The sequence below is a fragment of the Bombyx mori genome, chromosome 4 (genome assembly GCF_030269925.1).
Source record: "Bombyx mori chromosome 4, ASM3026992v2".
NCBI classification, from domain to species: domain Eukaryota; kingdom Metazoa; phylum Arthropoda; class Insecta; order Lepidoptera; family Bombycidae; genus Bombyx; species Bombyx mori.
The window spans coordinates 1,484,890-1,498,873 of NC_085110.1; the positions used below are offsets into that span (position 1 = coordinate 1,484,890).

The 13,984-nt window shown below is 38.8% G+C and overlaps 1 protein-coding gene across 6 annotated transcripts in view; it reads right to left on the minus strand.

Moving 5' to 3' along the window:
* LOC101735802 (nuclear factor of activated T-cells 5) overlaps positions 1-13,984 on the minus strand; it is a 122,511-nt gene that overhangs the window by 79,633 nt on the left and 28,894 nt on the right. Inside the window, exon 1 of one of the 6 annotated variants that reach the window (XM_062677148.1) lies at positions 7,477-7,496. The exons of 4 other annotated variants lie outside the window; for them this stretch is intronic. The gene's annotated coding sequence lies outside the window, so the exon portion shown is untranslated. Of the gene's footprint in view, positions 1-3,131; positions 3,286-7,476; positions 7,497-13,984 lie in introns of those variants that run through there. One more of the 6 variants, XM_021349949.3, reaches the window with a different exon arrangement.

A 13,984-nucleotide genomic window follows, 5' to 3' on the forward strand; every position in this document is an offset into this window, starting at 1 on the left:
ACGAGCCCCTATTGCGTGACGAGGTTGTTACTGCCATCAGACAGCAAAAAAATAAAAGGGCGGCTGGCGCTGACCTTATACCAGGAGAGCTGATCAAGTACGGTGGAGAGGATTTGCACACGTTGGTTTGGGAACTGTTTGTTCGTATGTGGGAGGAAGAGCGCGTTCCGGATAGCTTTAAAGTATCGCGCATAACTGCTCTCTATAAGAACAGGGGCGACCGATCTGACTGCGACTCCTACCGCGGTATTTCGCTCCTATCGGCCCCCGGAAAGGTCTTTGCTAGGGTACTCTTAAACCGCCTAAAGGACTTATCTGAAAAGATCCTGCCCGAAACTCAGTTTGGCTTTCGACCGGATCGAGGCACATGCGAAGCGATCTTCTCTGTGCGTCAACTACAAGAAAAGAGCAGAGAACAGGGTCGTCAGCTGTACCTCTGTTTTGTTGACCTGGAGAAGGCTTTTGACAGCGTGCCTCGCGAAGCCTTATGGTTGGTGTTACGGAAGCTCGGATGCACAGAAAAGTTTGTGGCGCTTCTTAGACTCCTGCATGACGACATGCAATGCTGCGTCACTGTAGATGGTGAACAGACGGGCTTCTTCCCCGTTACCTGTGGGGTGAAGCAAGGATGCGTCTTAGCGCCTACTCTGTTCGCCTTGTACTTTGCGGTCGTAGTTAGAGAGGTTCTACAAACTGTTTCCCAAGGAGTCCGCATCCGCTTCCGTACGGACGGCAGCCTTTTCAATTTGGCTAGACTTAAGGCTCGCACCCAAGTGTCGTATGCATTGATCACTGAGATCATTTATGCTGATGACTTGTGCTTCTTAGCAGAATCCCCAGACGGCCTGCAACAGCTGATGTCCGTTTTTCACCAAGCCTGCCGTAAATTCGGCCTGAAGATTAGTGTCGATAAGACGGAGGTGATGTCCCTGGACAGTCACGGTCACGAGACACTAACCATAAAGCTTGGTGAGGATGTGTTGAAGCAGGTGGATAAATATCGCTATCTGGGGAACACTTTAACATCCAAGTGTGACCTTGATGATGAGATCAATAGCAGGGTCGGTGCCGCTGCGGCAGCATTTGGAAAGCTATATTCCAAGGTCTTCTGCTCACACGACCTTAAGTTGGCCACTAAAATCTCAGTTTACATGGCAATTGTGCTGCCAAGCCTCCTATACTCCTCCGAGTCGTGGTGTGTGTACCGCCGCCACATTCGCACTCTGGATCGCTTCCACCTTAAATGCCTTCGTGCCATCATGAAAATCAGATGGTCTGATAGAGTGCGAAATACCGAAGTCTTGCGACGTGCCAATGTTGGTGGCATTGAGACCTATTTAATGCGCCGGCAGCTTCGATGGTGCGGTCATGTATCACGCATGACGGAGGAAAGAGTGGCGAAGCGCATCTTCTTCTCTGAATTGCAGGATGGCAAGCGAAAGCATGGCGGACAACTCCTGCGGTACAAGGATGTCGTGAAACGACACATGAAGAGATGTGATATAGAGCCCTCTCAATGGGAGCGCTTGGCAGCACAGCGGCCAGAATGGCGCAGGATGGTGAACAGCAAAGTACGCGAGTTCGAGGATCAGCGTAAAGCTGACCTTGATTACAAACGCGACCAGTTGAAGGCCCGCCCACCTGCTGCCATAACCTATAATTATGAGAACGGCGTGCTTACGTGCCCTCAATGCGCAAGGAGTTTTGCCGCAAAGATAGGCTATATAAGCCATCTTCGAGCGCACGAGCGCCAAATCGACGGATAGGAGTCAAAGTGGTCGCCATGGCCGAAATCGGTCGGATGAATCATCATCATAATGCATGTTTAATTGACTTCCACTATATTGATCAAATTCTCGGTTTTTGAAAAATGATGAACGAACGCTACTATGAATTAAAAATTTCATAGTTCCTACTAGCAGAGCAGTCGCACGGGTAGGTACCACCGCCCTGCCTATTTCTGCCGTGAAGCAGTAATGCGTTTCGTTTCGAAGGATGGGGCAGCCGTTGTAACTTTACTGGGACGTTAGAGCTTATATCTCAAGGTGGGTGACGCATTTACGTTGTAGATGTCTATGGGCTAGAGTAAACACTTAACACCAGGTGGGCTGTGAGCTCGTCCACCCATCTAAGCAATAAAAATAATTTAAAAAAAACTCGCGGGCCAAGCCCCCAATTCGAAAATGGGCCATCTAATGAGACGAATGATACAATGGTATCGCAGATTATGAGAGCAATCAAAAATAGAACCGCGTGTACAGTTGATTGTACAGAAGGTTGGTCGTATCATAAAATCAACTGACATCAAACTATAATTGCAGGCACCCAGTTAAACGTTGACTGTTGACATGATGATAACGATTCGTAAACAAAAACCCGCACTGTGCACCGAGCTAAGCAAATAAATAAATATTTCGAGGAATAAACGCTTTGTTTCCCAGATAATTGTTGTTTTCTAATCATTACACAATAAACGGGTCTTATGGAATACAGCCTAAAGCAAATGCGATAAATCATTAGAATATACACTACGATAATTGTGTTAAGGTTATTTTGGAGTTGTTATGTTTTAATTCTAATGTAAATTTGATTATAATTGATGTTACCCGAGGCACCATGAGTCGCACATTTAATATGTGTGGATTCATCTTATATTATTATGTTGTTAGGTACATACTTGACATGACAGCTGTAATTTCAAAACAGTCACCTAGAATCAACGACAATTTCATTCACAACATAAAACCCATTTTATCTAATACTAGCTGACCCGGCAGACTTCGTAGTGCCTCAATCGATAAATAAAAGACCTAAGCTTTTGTATAAAATAAACTTAAAACAAACAAAAGGAATCCGTCCGACGGGGGACACATCAAAGGAAAAACAATATTGTGATTTTTATTTATTTCCGAGCATTTTCATATCTACCTTTCAAACCTTCTCTGGACTTCCACAAATAATTCAATACCAAAATTAGTCAAATCGGTCCAGCCGTTCTCGAGTTTTAGCGAGACTAACGAACTGCAATTCATTTTTATATATATTATACATATAGATATGTAAATAAAATTTTACTTTTATTAAATTCTCTCACATAATTTTAATTACATACATAATCACATAATACATACCAAGTTTCCAGTGTTTCGTTTGGAAATTTTCACATTAAAAACAACATCACATTCGTTAGAAAAGAACAAATCACGGATTTTTACGCTGTTCATTCACTAGACGCGGGAGAAACGAACCAAACGCTCCGATCTCGCAACGAATACTGAACACAAAGTACGGACGAGGCAAACACCATTATTTAATTTAATTGGAGATAATTACGCGAAAACCGCAAGTGTGACGTGGGGGACGCCATTATCGGACCTTTATACTGTGTGTTCTTTCTTGGAACCGTGGGCACGCCGACGTTTACCATTCATCTCAATTAACATAATGTACATGGGGTGAGAGTACTTTGTAACCAAACAACGATTTCGACAATTCGATTAAAAAAATGGACAGCTTAGTCGAGGCAGAAAGATCTGTGTGCATAGTGCGAGTTTTTTAACGTTCTCGATAGCGTAAAAGTTAACTCAAATTTGTATGCAATTGGAACAGCGCCCCTAGCGGAAAACGTACGCAAACTTCCAACTCGATAAAAATTTTAGTTAACTTTTACGCTATCGAGAACGTTAAAAAACTCGCACTAAGTAGCTAAAAAAACGTGCATCCCGAGTCTGACTAGTGTCGCCAAGGAAATCCGTCTAGATTCCACGGTGAATTTTTCGCTATCTGTATCTCGAAATTTATAAGATCTTGAATTTTTCTAACATTAGATATTATTCCCACTACATCGTACTATATGGTATTCGTTAGATGCGTAGGTGGTATTAATGATATTCTGCATATCCCAAAGTCACCAATTCGGGACGTGTTATTTATGTGTTAATGTTCAACAGTGCTTAGTAAACGAGTACTATTTGTGATGTGATCGAGCGTTCATTTTATTTTATTTTAAATATTTATTTTCTACTTAAAATTTTTATTTTTATTTTTTTTTATTGCTTAGATGGGTGGACGAGCTCACAGCCCACCTGGTGTTAAGTGGTTACTGGAGCACATAGACATCCACAACGTAAATGCGCCACCCACCTTGAGATACAAGTTCTAAGGTCTCAAGTATAGTTACAACGGCTGCCCCGCCCTTCAAACCGAAACGCATTACTGCTTCACGGCAGAAATAGGCAGGGTGGTGGTACCCACCCGCGCGGACTCACAAGAGGTCCTACCACCAGTAAATAGTAAGCAAATCGAAAAAATCAAATTATATATTCGTAAATGAATAGTATCGTTTCAAATTCCGTAGGTTGCATCCAAGATAGCGCGTGTTTCTGATAGCTCGGAGTCTGACGGAGTCATTAAATTTGACCGCAAATCGATATTCTAGGAAGCCACGTGTATTTTGTATCGGATCCATGTTTAGTTCATTATGATAATCCAATGTTATAGTTTTGAGTGGAACAGTCGTGTTAAACTATTTAAGGACTAGCTTTTGCCCGCGACTTCGTCCGCGTGGAATAGTTCACAAATAATGCATTATTTTAGAACAAATTTGGTTAGCATAAAAAACGTTATAGTGAGCCAACCTTAACATATAGATATATGCTGTCGCGGACTTTTTTTTAGATCTTTTAAAGGGGAACAATTCTGTCGTACATTATTTAGCGAAACTTTAATCGTTTCTGCAGCGCACGCAGCGGAAGCTCTCAATAAGTAAAAATAACCCCGATTTTGAAACATTATTTATTGGTGCTCCGCTTGTATTGGTCTTAGCGTGATGTTATATAATAGCCTTTCCTCGATAAATGAGCTATCTGACCCTGAAAGAATTTTTCAAATCGGACCAGTAGTTCCTGAGATTAGCGCGTTCAAACAAACAAACTCTTCAGCTTTATAATATTAGTACAGAGACAAATATTTTGTGGACTGAATTTAGCACCAATAAGTCTGTTCTTTAAAACAGTGAACACAATTGGGCACCTCTTCCATACACGATGCAGACTCGTAACCTAACAATTTTTGGAAATGTATCAAGAAGTAGGGAACTTCTGATGGAGTGCCTGGTAGCACAGGGCAGGGGGTCTCATGCCGCGCAGCACGTCTTACGAAAGGTGGACTGATCGAATCAGAACTTATAACGAATTGCATTCTACACTTAGGAATCAAACGCATAGGAGAAAGGAAGAGCGGTGCCAGGTCGTAAGACTCGTCACTAAAACCGTGATGGTCACGACCACTTAGCCAAAAGGGTAAAGACGAAGGATAAGACACATTAATACAGCATCAAATTGATTGCAAGAGGATTCATTAGTAGTAGTCCCGTCAGATTACTGGACCAAATCCGTTCTTCGTTGCATAGCTCGACAACATCCAAGACATTATACATTTGTATGATTATTCTATTAACTTCGGGGTCATAGTGCCAGCGTAGTAGTAGTATTTTTCTAGTATTGGTGTCTTGAGATAAATAGTATGAAAATCATTCAGAAATCACAAAAAAGATCTTCAAGGACCGAAATGTCCGAATTTACATTACCTCTTTACGCGCATTAGTCCTACTAACAAAGAGCATTTCATGGTTTATATTAACACAAAAAAGAACGGTCTCTTTCTTGACTTTTTAAGAAAGAAAGAAAGAAAGAGAAAGAAAGAAAGAATATGTGACAGTAATTTTCAGTGCCAGTACCTAGTATACCTAAGACATTAAAAACGAGCCCTTTTCAGAGCATTCGAGCAACGTGCACTCAAACAATTAACTATCGCGTTACAACCACGTACTTGATGCCGTGTGTGCGTGTCGATCGCGTTATGCAACACTTTACTGCGACTTGTATCTAGTAGTAGTAATTTATACCGAATAATATGTATGCCATTATTTTTATTTATTTTTATTGCTTAGGTTAGGTAGGGTGGACGAGCTCACATCCCACCTGGTGTTAAGCGGTTACCGTAGTCATCAACAATATAAATGCCGCCACCTACCTTGAGATATAAGTTCTAAGGTCTCAGTATAGTTAGATCGGCTGCCCCGCCCTTCAAACCGAAACGCATTAATGGTTCACGGCAGAAATAGGCAAGGTGGTGGTACCTACCCGCGCGGACTCACAAGAGGTCCTACCACTAGTAAAGTAATCGATATTAAAGTTTTGGCGATGTCTTGTGTTAAAACAATATAATTGGGGGTAAAATTTTTATACTGACTGTTTGGGGGTTAACCGAAAAAGGAAGATTTCCATCAAGCGGGTACTAATGCTCCGTAAGCCGACGGTCCGATTTTTTTTTTAAGATTGTGGGATGACTGGTATCACATTAAGTCATTCCAATTTCACCAGGACAGGCGGGCGAGCAAAAGCTCAGCCAGAAAATCCGAATGTTGTTGTCCGGAACTTGTATTTAAGCTTATCTTGAAAATGTTGCTAGCAAGATTTAGGCATCTGTCAAGTATCTTGTTAACTACGATGGCTACCGCCTAAACTAGACAGATTTGCAATGAAAAAAAATTACATCGCCGAGCTTCAAAAGTCTAATGGGATCGGAAAAAATTATGGTTACTCTGAATCCTCACGAAAATTTACAAAGCAGTTCTGGGTAATAACTATCAGTACCCTACTGGGGGTAAAAAAGAGGTAAAATAAATTTATTGTATTTAGTAAAGAAGTTCTTACATTTATCATATCAATCAACACTTTTCAGTAATACATTTTTGTTTTTATAAAGACACATCGTCGGAACGTGGTCTAGAATGTATTTACTGTTAAGACAGACCGAGGCCGAGAATTTGCACTCTTAAAGCCTGGCTGCTAAATCTTATTTTAAATTGCATTTTTACGTCAAACACGTTAAAATCAATTTGCGGTTTTGGCGTTGGTCTGTGTAAATATTACTTTATATCTTTACTTTCATGTAGCAGTGTTTAACCACCATTTGCCATATAAATTCCCGTTTCTCGTATATGTTTCATTTAATGGAGTCAAGGATTATTTCGATATTCAAATGTACATCCGGTATTATATTAGCATTTTGCAGTTGCTTTCTAGAGTTTACGCTAGAATGTGTGGATCCCGTAATCTCCTTTGTACCAACAACCTTTGTAGCCGCTTCGTTGGACAGCACGTGAAGAGTCACCATCACAGACACGTGTCGTCCAGTCCGAGAATGATCCTCTTTCTCTTCTCTCTCTCTCTCTCTCTCTGTCCTTTCTCCAAAACGTTGTAGCAAATTTTATATGAGTGACGTTTGGAGAAGTTATTTAGAGGATCAAGGACTTTATAGAAAAAATCCCGTTGGTCAAAGAGTCTGGTGACGGACGAACCACGCTCGGCGAAAGCGAAACAAGATAAGAAGATTGTTTGTACAATTGATTTTTACAGTTAAATCATAAAAACATTTTAGAATTTATTTAACTCAACTTCGTTTTCTACTCACTAATTTAGGCTGTACGACACGTGGATGCATTTACCTGTAAAAGAAAAAAATTATATAACAGAAAACCATTTTGTTTAATAACTATGCAGAAAACATTGAACAGGACTTTTTGGCGGGAACGCCAGAAGTGAAGTTGTGTGATTTGTTTTATTTTGTCTATTTAGTGGTTCGTCAGGTTTAAATGTGTAAAGACGGTGGTTTATTAACTGTTTAATAACTGTGAAAGTGCACAAATGTAGGAAAATAAAACAAAGCCGCTGGACAATAACCTCTCGGGATCCTCCAAAAACTCCACTGAAAAAATCTCAGTAAATGACCACCATTTTACTGAGATTATATTTCATCTCATATCATCTCATTTCATTTTATTTCATCCCAGTTGATTATTATCTCAAATTAATCATCTTCATTTCATTTCACTCCATATTCAATTTATTTTTAAAAATAAGAATATAAATTAAAATAAGATATGACTTAAAGGTCTTAGTTACCAGGTCATAAAATCCCTTGAAAAATTAATTAAACAGGACTTTTTGGCGGGAACGCGAGGTGATTTTTTTATTTTCTATAGTGTTCCTTCAGGTTTAAACGTGTGATAGCGGCGTGTTTGGCTGTTTAGCATCTATGAAAGTGGACAAATGTCGAAGAATTAAACTAAGTAAGTCGTTGGACATAGCTTCTCGGGCTCCTCCGAAAAGTCCACTGAAGTCTGGGTAAATAATCTTCATTTTACTGAGCTTTTGTTTTATTTCAACTCGCTGCATTCAATTTCATCCTAATTGATTTCATTGTCAAATAAATCACTTCATCTCATTTAGCTCCATATAATTTTTCTTAAAACAGAATATATGACGAATATGTATTTTATAAACGATTTTTTTTTATAAATAATTTTATAAACTTTTTCAAGTAATTAAACAAGTACATAACTAAACAAGTTTATAAAAATCTTTCAAGAAACTGGCCCTAATAACATTGCAGGAAGCGAATTATTATAATAAAAAAAAAGAGAAAAAGAACTGTATTAATTATTTTGTAGACACCTACTTCTTTGAAAGTCACATACACAGTACAATTACATTTACGATCAATATTTCCAAATTACTTATCTGCGCTTGAGCCAATTACAATGCTCTTGTGTGGGTTATTAAATGATAAATTTAACTAATGACAGGCAACTACAGTTAATATGTACAATAAAATTATTGTGTTAAGTACAGTTTCTAATCGCAAAGTTGTTATTAGTCGCCGAAAAGAGGTCAACATATAATAAAAAGCATATGTAATCAATATTTGACTGTGATTCTCCTCTGACCTCTGAAATTATCGACTTGACAACGGAACTACATAGCTATCAGCAGATAGCATCCGTAATCATTCATTGACTCTGGTCATCAATAATTGTATAGTTTACATAAAAAGGTTTAATGTTTTTTTTTGGAATACGTGAACGTAGGGTTTGGCCAGTCAGGTATCGACAACCTCAAAATATGTGGGTGGACACGATCCTTGTCAAAAACGAAAGAAAATGAAATGACACCACCTAGTTTATCAATTTCGAATCATCTTTCCCTCAAACGCTATGTACTGACATACCATGAATTTCGATTCGACATAGCGCGTGACGTCACGTTTCATTTCGACCAATGGTCATGCGTTTCGCAAAATTTGAATTTAGAGTGCTTAATTTCCATATTTATTTATTTATTTAAAATTAAATTTCCGTATTAGAATACAGTTAGGACGAAAATGTTACAGAAAAAAAAAATTGTTAATAAATTCTGAAATGACCCGCACATTCCTCATCGAGGAGAACAACTGTACAAAGTAATCGTATGAATGGAACGCATTCGTTGCCGGCTAACGTGTAAACATTCGTTTTACATATACATATATATAGTATATGAATTATGGACATACATATACATAATACGTTATAATGAAGTTGTAATAAACACGACCGCGCTGGCACACGACGTTCGCGTCATCTGCGCTGCATTAGTTGCATCACTGTTACACGTGGAACAGATCCTATACAAACAGCGGTATCTGAAGGTTGCTTGCTGTATTCTGTTGCGTTTAGTATTCTACGAGATTTGCAAGAGTTGTATACATATAAAAAAGGGGTGTTACGGTTCGAGTGAGACACGGCCTAACTAATAAAGAGAATACGGATACGGAAACTACTTTTTTATTTATTGCTTTGACCATTTGATGTCAAGTGGTTACCAGAGCCCATTGACGACATAACGCTGCCATTGAGACATGAGGTTGACGACTCACTTGTACCGTATAACGGTTTTTGCACCCTTCAAACCGAAATGCATTAGAGGATAGTGGTACCTACCCCGGTGAGTTTATGATCTACCATCGGATCGAAAACGCAACCCACTGAGAAGATACAGCGAGAAACTCAGTATTTTCGTCGCATTTTACTGTAAATATCGTCTCGATTATGCTCGCCTGATGCTGATGTCCATGCACCAATAGTCACCACTCATCATCAGGTGGCATGTATACTACTCTGCTTACAATAACAATGTAAAAAATTTTATCATACTTGAGACTATAGAACTATCGTGTCTCAAGGTGAGCGGGCGTCGAGTCTGTAATAAAAAACATCTTTAATTGTTTACAGCTAAGTACAGTCACGGCCAATCATTCGAAACGATTAAAACGTACTCATTGTAGTTGTTGATTTATATCGATTTAAATTTTTATTCGCAACGTCAACCATTTTCCGTTGGCGTTGGCGTTGAAAATGTACTCAAGGCTATCAGCATAGTACATATACTGAGACTTTAGCACTCATATCTCAAGGTAGATGGCGGCATTAACATTGTAGATATCTATCGGCTCCGGTAACCACTTAACATCAGGTGGGCCGTGAGCTCGTCCATCCATCTAAGCAATAAAAATATTATAAAAAAACGCTTTAAGATTCACAATAGAACGTCAGCAAACGCTATCTTTTTAATTACGTCCTGTCTGTCATCAGCCTCGGAGAAAATTAACGTTATATAAATTAATTTTGAAAGTTAGATGCTTTCTATGAACACTTTTTGAATAGTGTAGTAAAATTACTCGAATAAAATTGAAATTATATTAACGAAAATTAGCATAATAGATTAAATCTGGCAAAGATTGGAATCTTATTAAAAATTCCGCACAGCACTCAGACGTTCAATCTATTCAGAATGGATAAAATATGGCCGCCCTTTACTTTGTGTCAGGAAACGAGAAAAGCAACGTTAACAGGAGTGTCCATTCAGATAAAACTACACTCTAATAGGTTTAAAAACGGTTGAGTTTTAAGAGATATTAGTTGCTTACGGAGCTCCATAGACATTACAACACCACCAGTAAATGACCACCATTTTACTGAGATTATATTTCATCCCATTTCATTTCATTTAATTTCATCCCAGTTGATTAATGTTTCAAATTAATCATCTTCATTTCATAATATCATTTTTCATAAAAATATGCATAATATAAATTAAAATAAGACATGACTTTAAGGTCTCAGTTACCAGGTTATAAAATCCCTTAAAAAAATCAGATATCGTAAATACGATTTTTATAGTCTCTGAATGATGGTTAAAAAACCTTGGACATTCGCCTCAACTGAGAAATTATTGACATAGACACACGACACTTGGCCGGATTTTTTGAAATAACATCTAGTTTGCAAACCACATCGTTACACAATGTCGGGATTTGAATTTTAAGCGAACAGAATCGAAACACTAACGAGTTTTCACGTTTAATTTATTCATAGAATAGACCAGCAAATCAATATTTGATGAGAGCGGAGATGCGTGATAGGATTCTGAAATGAAACACGAATCGATCACCTCCGACCGCCATTTGCAACACGACGCTTCTACCATGTCGGAGACAAGTTACGGGTCTCCACTCACAAGCATATCTGCTCCAGCAGTTGTCAGATCTTGCCAAGTTTACGGTCAGAATTGTTACAATGATGTTATCCTGGGTTTAGTCCGAAATACTGGCAATTATAAATGAATAAACCTGTTATCCCGGGTTTAATCCGAAATACTGGCAATTATAAATGAATAAGCCATGTTCATCCCAAATAAAACCAAAATGTGTGTACCTGAACTAATATATATGTGACCATTCTAATTACATATAGACACATTCCTAAGCCATGAAAAATATACAACAAAATGAACGTCTCAATAGGGGCTCGTCGGGGTGGACGCCCGTTACTCTACAAACAAAAAATAAAAAATTTGAAAGTGCTAATTCGTATTGAGCAAAACTTTAACGTCTCCCAACAGGTACTTCAACGTTAGATACATGATATTGTGGTCAATCTATCCAAATATTTCTTTTACTAAAATTCGGTTTGATGATATCACGCATCTGCTGTTTCCCGCGCGAATTATATCTAGAAATTTTTACGTTACGTTTTCTTTTCATGTAAATAACCATGATTAATATGTAGTGTGGGTTAACTTCTAGAAATATCTCTGATTAAACATCCAAAATCCAGAACTTACTCGTCACACTCTACAGTTTTCTTAGTTTGTCTATTCGTGGACATAAATCAAACCGCCTTTTCGATTAGGCACGGTCGCGACCTAGAGAATAGAAATATTGTTGCGCGCTCCGAGCCGAGAAGTATCTTCGGGAGGCGCGAGAAATAAAAATAATTACAGAGATAGACGCGCGAACCGGTTGCGAAGTGTATCGGTCTCGGCGCGACCGTCAAGGCCTACTGATAACTCCGCGATTAGATAAACGGCCAGATCCGAGCCCCCCCGATAACGAGGTGCATTGCAAAACATATAGTCGTAACTTTATACAATTATTGTTGAATTGCCGCCTATTTTGCTTAGGCCTGGTCTATTTTTAGGTTACTAACAACAAATCATTTATATTTTGTATTGCATTAATTGATTGTCACTCAAAAATTTCTAAATTTTACATGCTAGTTTAGTTTATTGATAACATCATCACAAGTGAAACATGAGTTAGCATAATATTGTAATAAATGTGAATGATAAGCATTTTAGTCGTTCGTTAGACGACGTGAACTGCTAAGAATTCAAAACGCCGGAAATAATATTATAAAGACAATAAAAACCGCGTCATTAAACTCTACTTTTAATTACGAAATAATAGTAAGATAGGCACCATATAATAGTATTGCATTGTACGCATGGTACTTGTATGTGTTTCATATTAATACTATTAGGCAATGTTATTTTCAATTACTAATTGTAATATAAGTACAGAATATTATAGAATCTTTATAGACTTAAATAGTTGAGCGACTTTGTAAATTCTGTTTGACACGTTCGTATTGAAGCGTGGCGCCGTCTTGCGCGTTACATTTATCACACGCTATTACACGTTAGATATATAAAAATAAACTTGTATAATGGCAGACAGACGAATGGCCGCTTGTTCGCGAGATTTCACAGATCATTCAATGTACCTTACGCCTATACACAAATTGTTACTTCAATTATAGTCCTTAGGTTAGAGCCCCGTGAGCTCACCTACTTGTAAGGTTATGCTTTTTCTTTGTGCTGGGGTGAACCTCCTAAAAGGTCCCCGCGCCTGAGGGCTCGCAGGGTATGTGAGACTTGACGATTAGCTGATGTTGGGAGCAGAGCGCGGGCCCAAAGAACTTTAGGGCTCTACCGCACTAAACGACTCCTCTGCACTCTTACACCCGACGTTCGGTCTCCGTTCGGGGTTAGAGCCCGGTCAGTGTAGGGTGGTTCCCGCGGTCAACACTACAACGAGACACGCGGAGCCATCCCGAGGACGCCCTACCGACGGGTCGTTGAGGCGATAGTCGACGACCAAGGATGCCGGTCTCCGCGGTACGGCGGCTCTACCAGGCCGCCCGGACGATGCCGCTGGTCTTCCGGGATACCCCGCCAAGGCTGGCATAGCCTTCTAACGCTACCAGCTTAAGCAGTAAAAAAATCTATTATATTTAACGCAATAAATTGTCTACCCTTTGTCGATAAGCTTCAGTTATACGTACGTAATATTATGTTAATAAAAATTAGCATCCTCGCTCCAAATCTGCTCTTTGTGTAAGAATGTAGAACTGTTACATCACTCTTATATAAACATACGACATGACAAACGAAATTTTGTTTTTTACAGTACCTAATAAACGTGCAAACGTTATGTTAAAAATATTAATACATTCCAGACAGCCGTTATACAACAGAATTGAGACTACGACCTCATTTTTCCAAAACTCAAGCATTAATATATATATAGTAGAAATACAAATCATTAATATCCACAATTCTATTACAAACGAAAGAGGAAAAAAAAGATTTTTTTTTTAATGATCAAAACAGTTTTACCGTACAAAGCGACAAAGCCTTTTTTCAAAATAACACGTATGTATTTCGTTTCGGATGCAATCAGAATCAAAGCATTTGCACTGAAAAGGGTAACATCAAGCCAATCATTAGTTACAATCGATGGCACCCGGAACTGAATATCT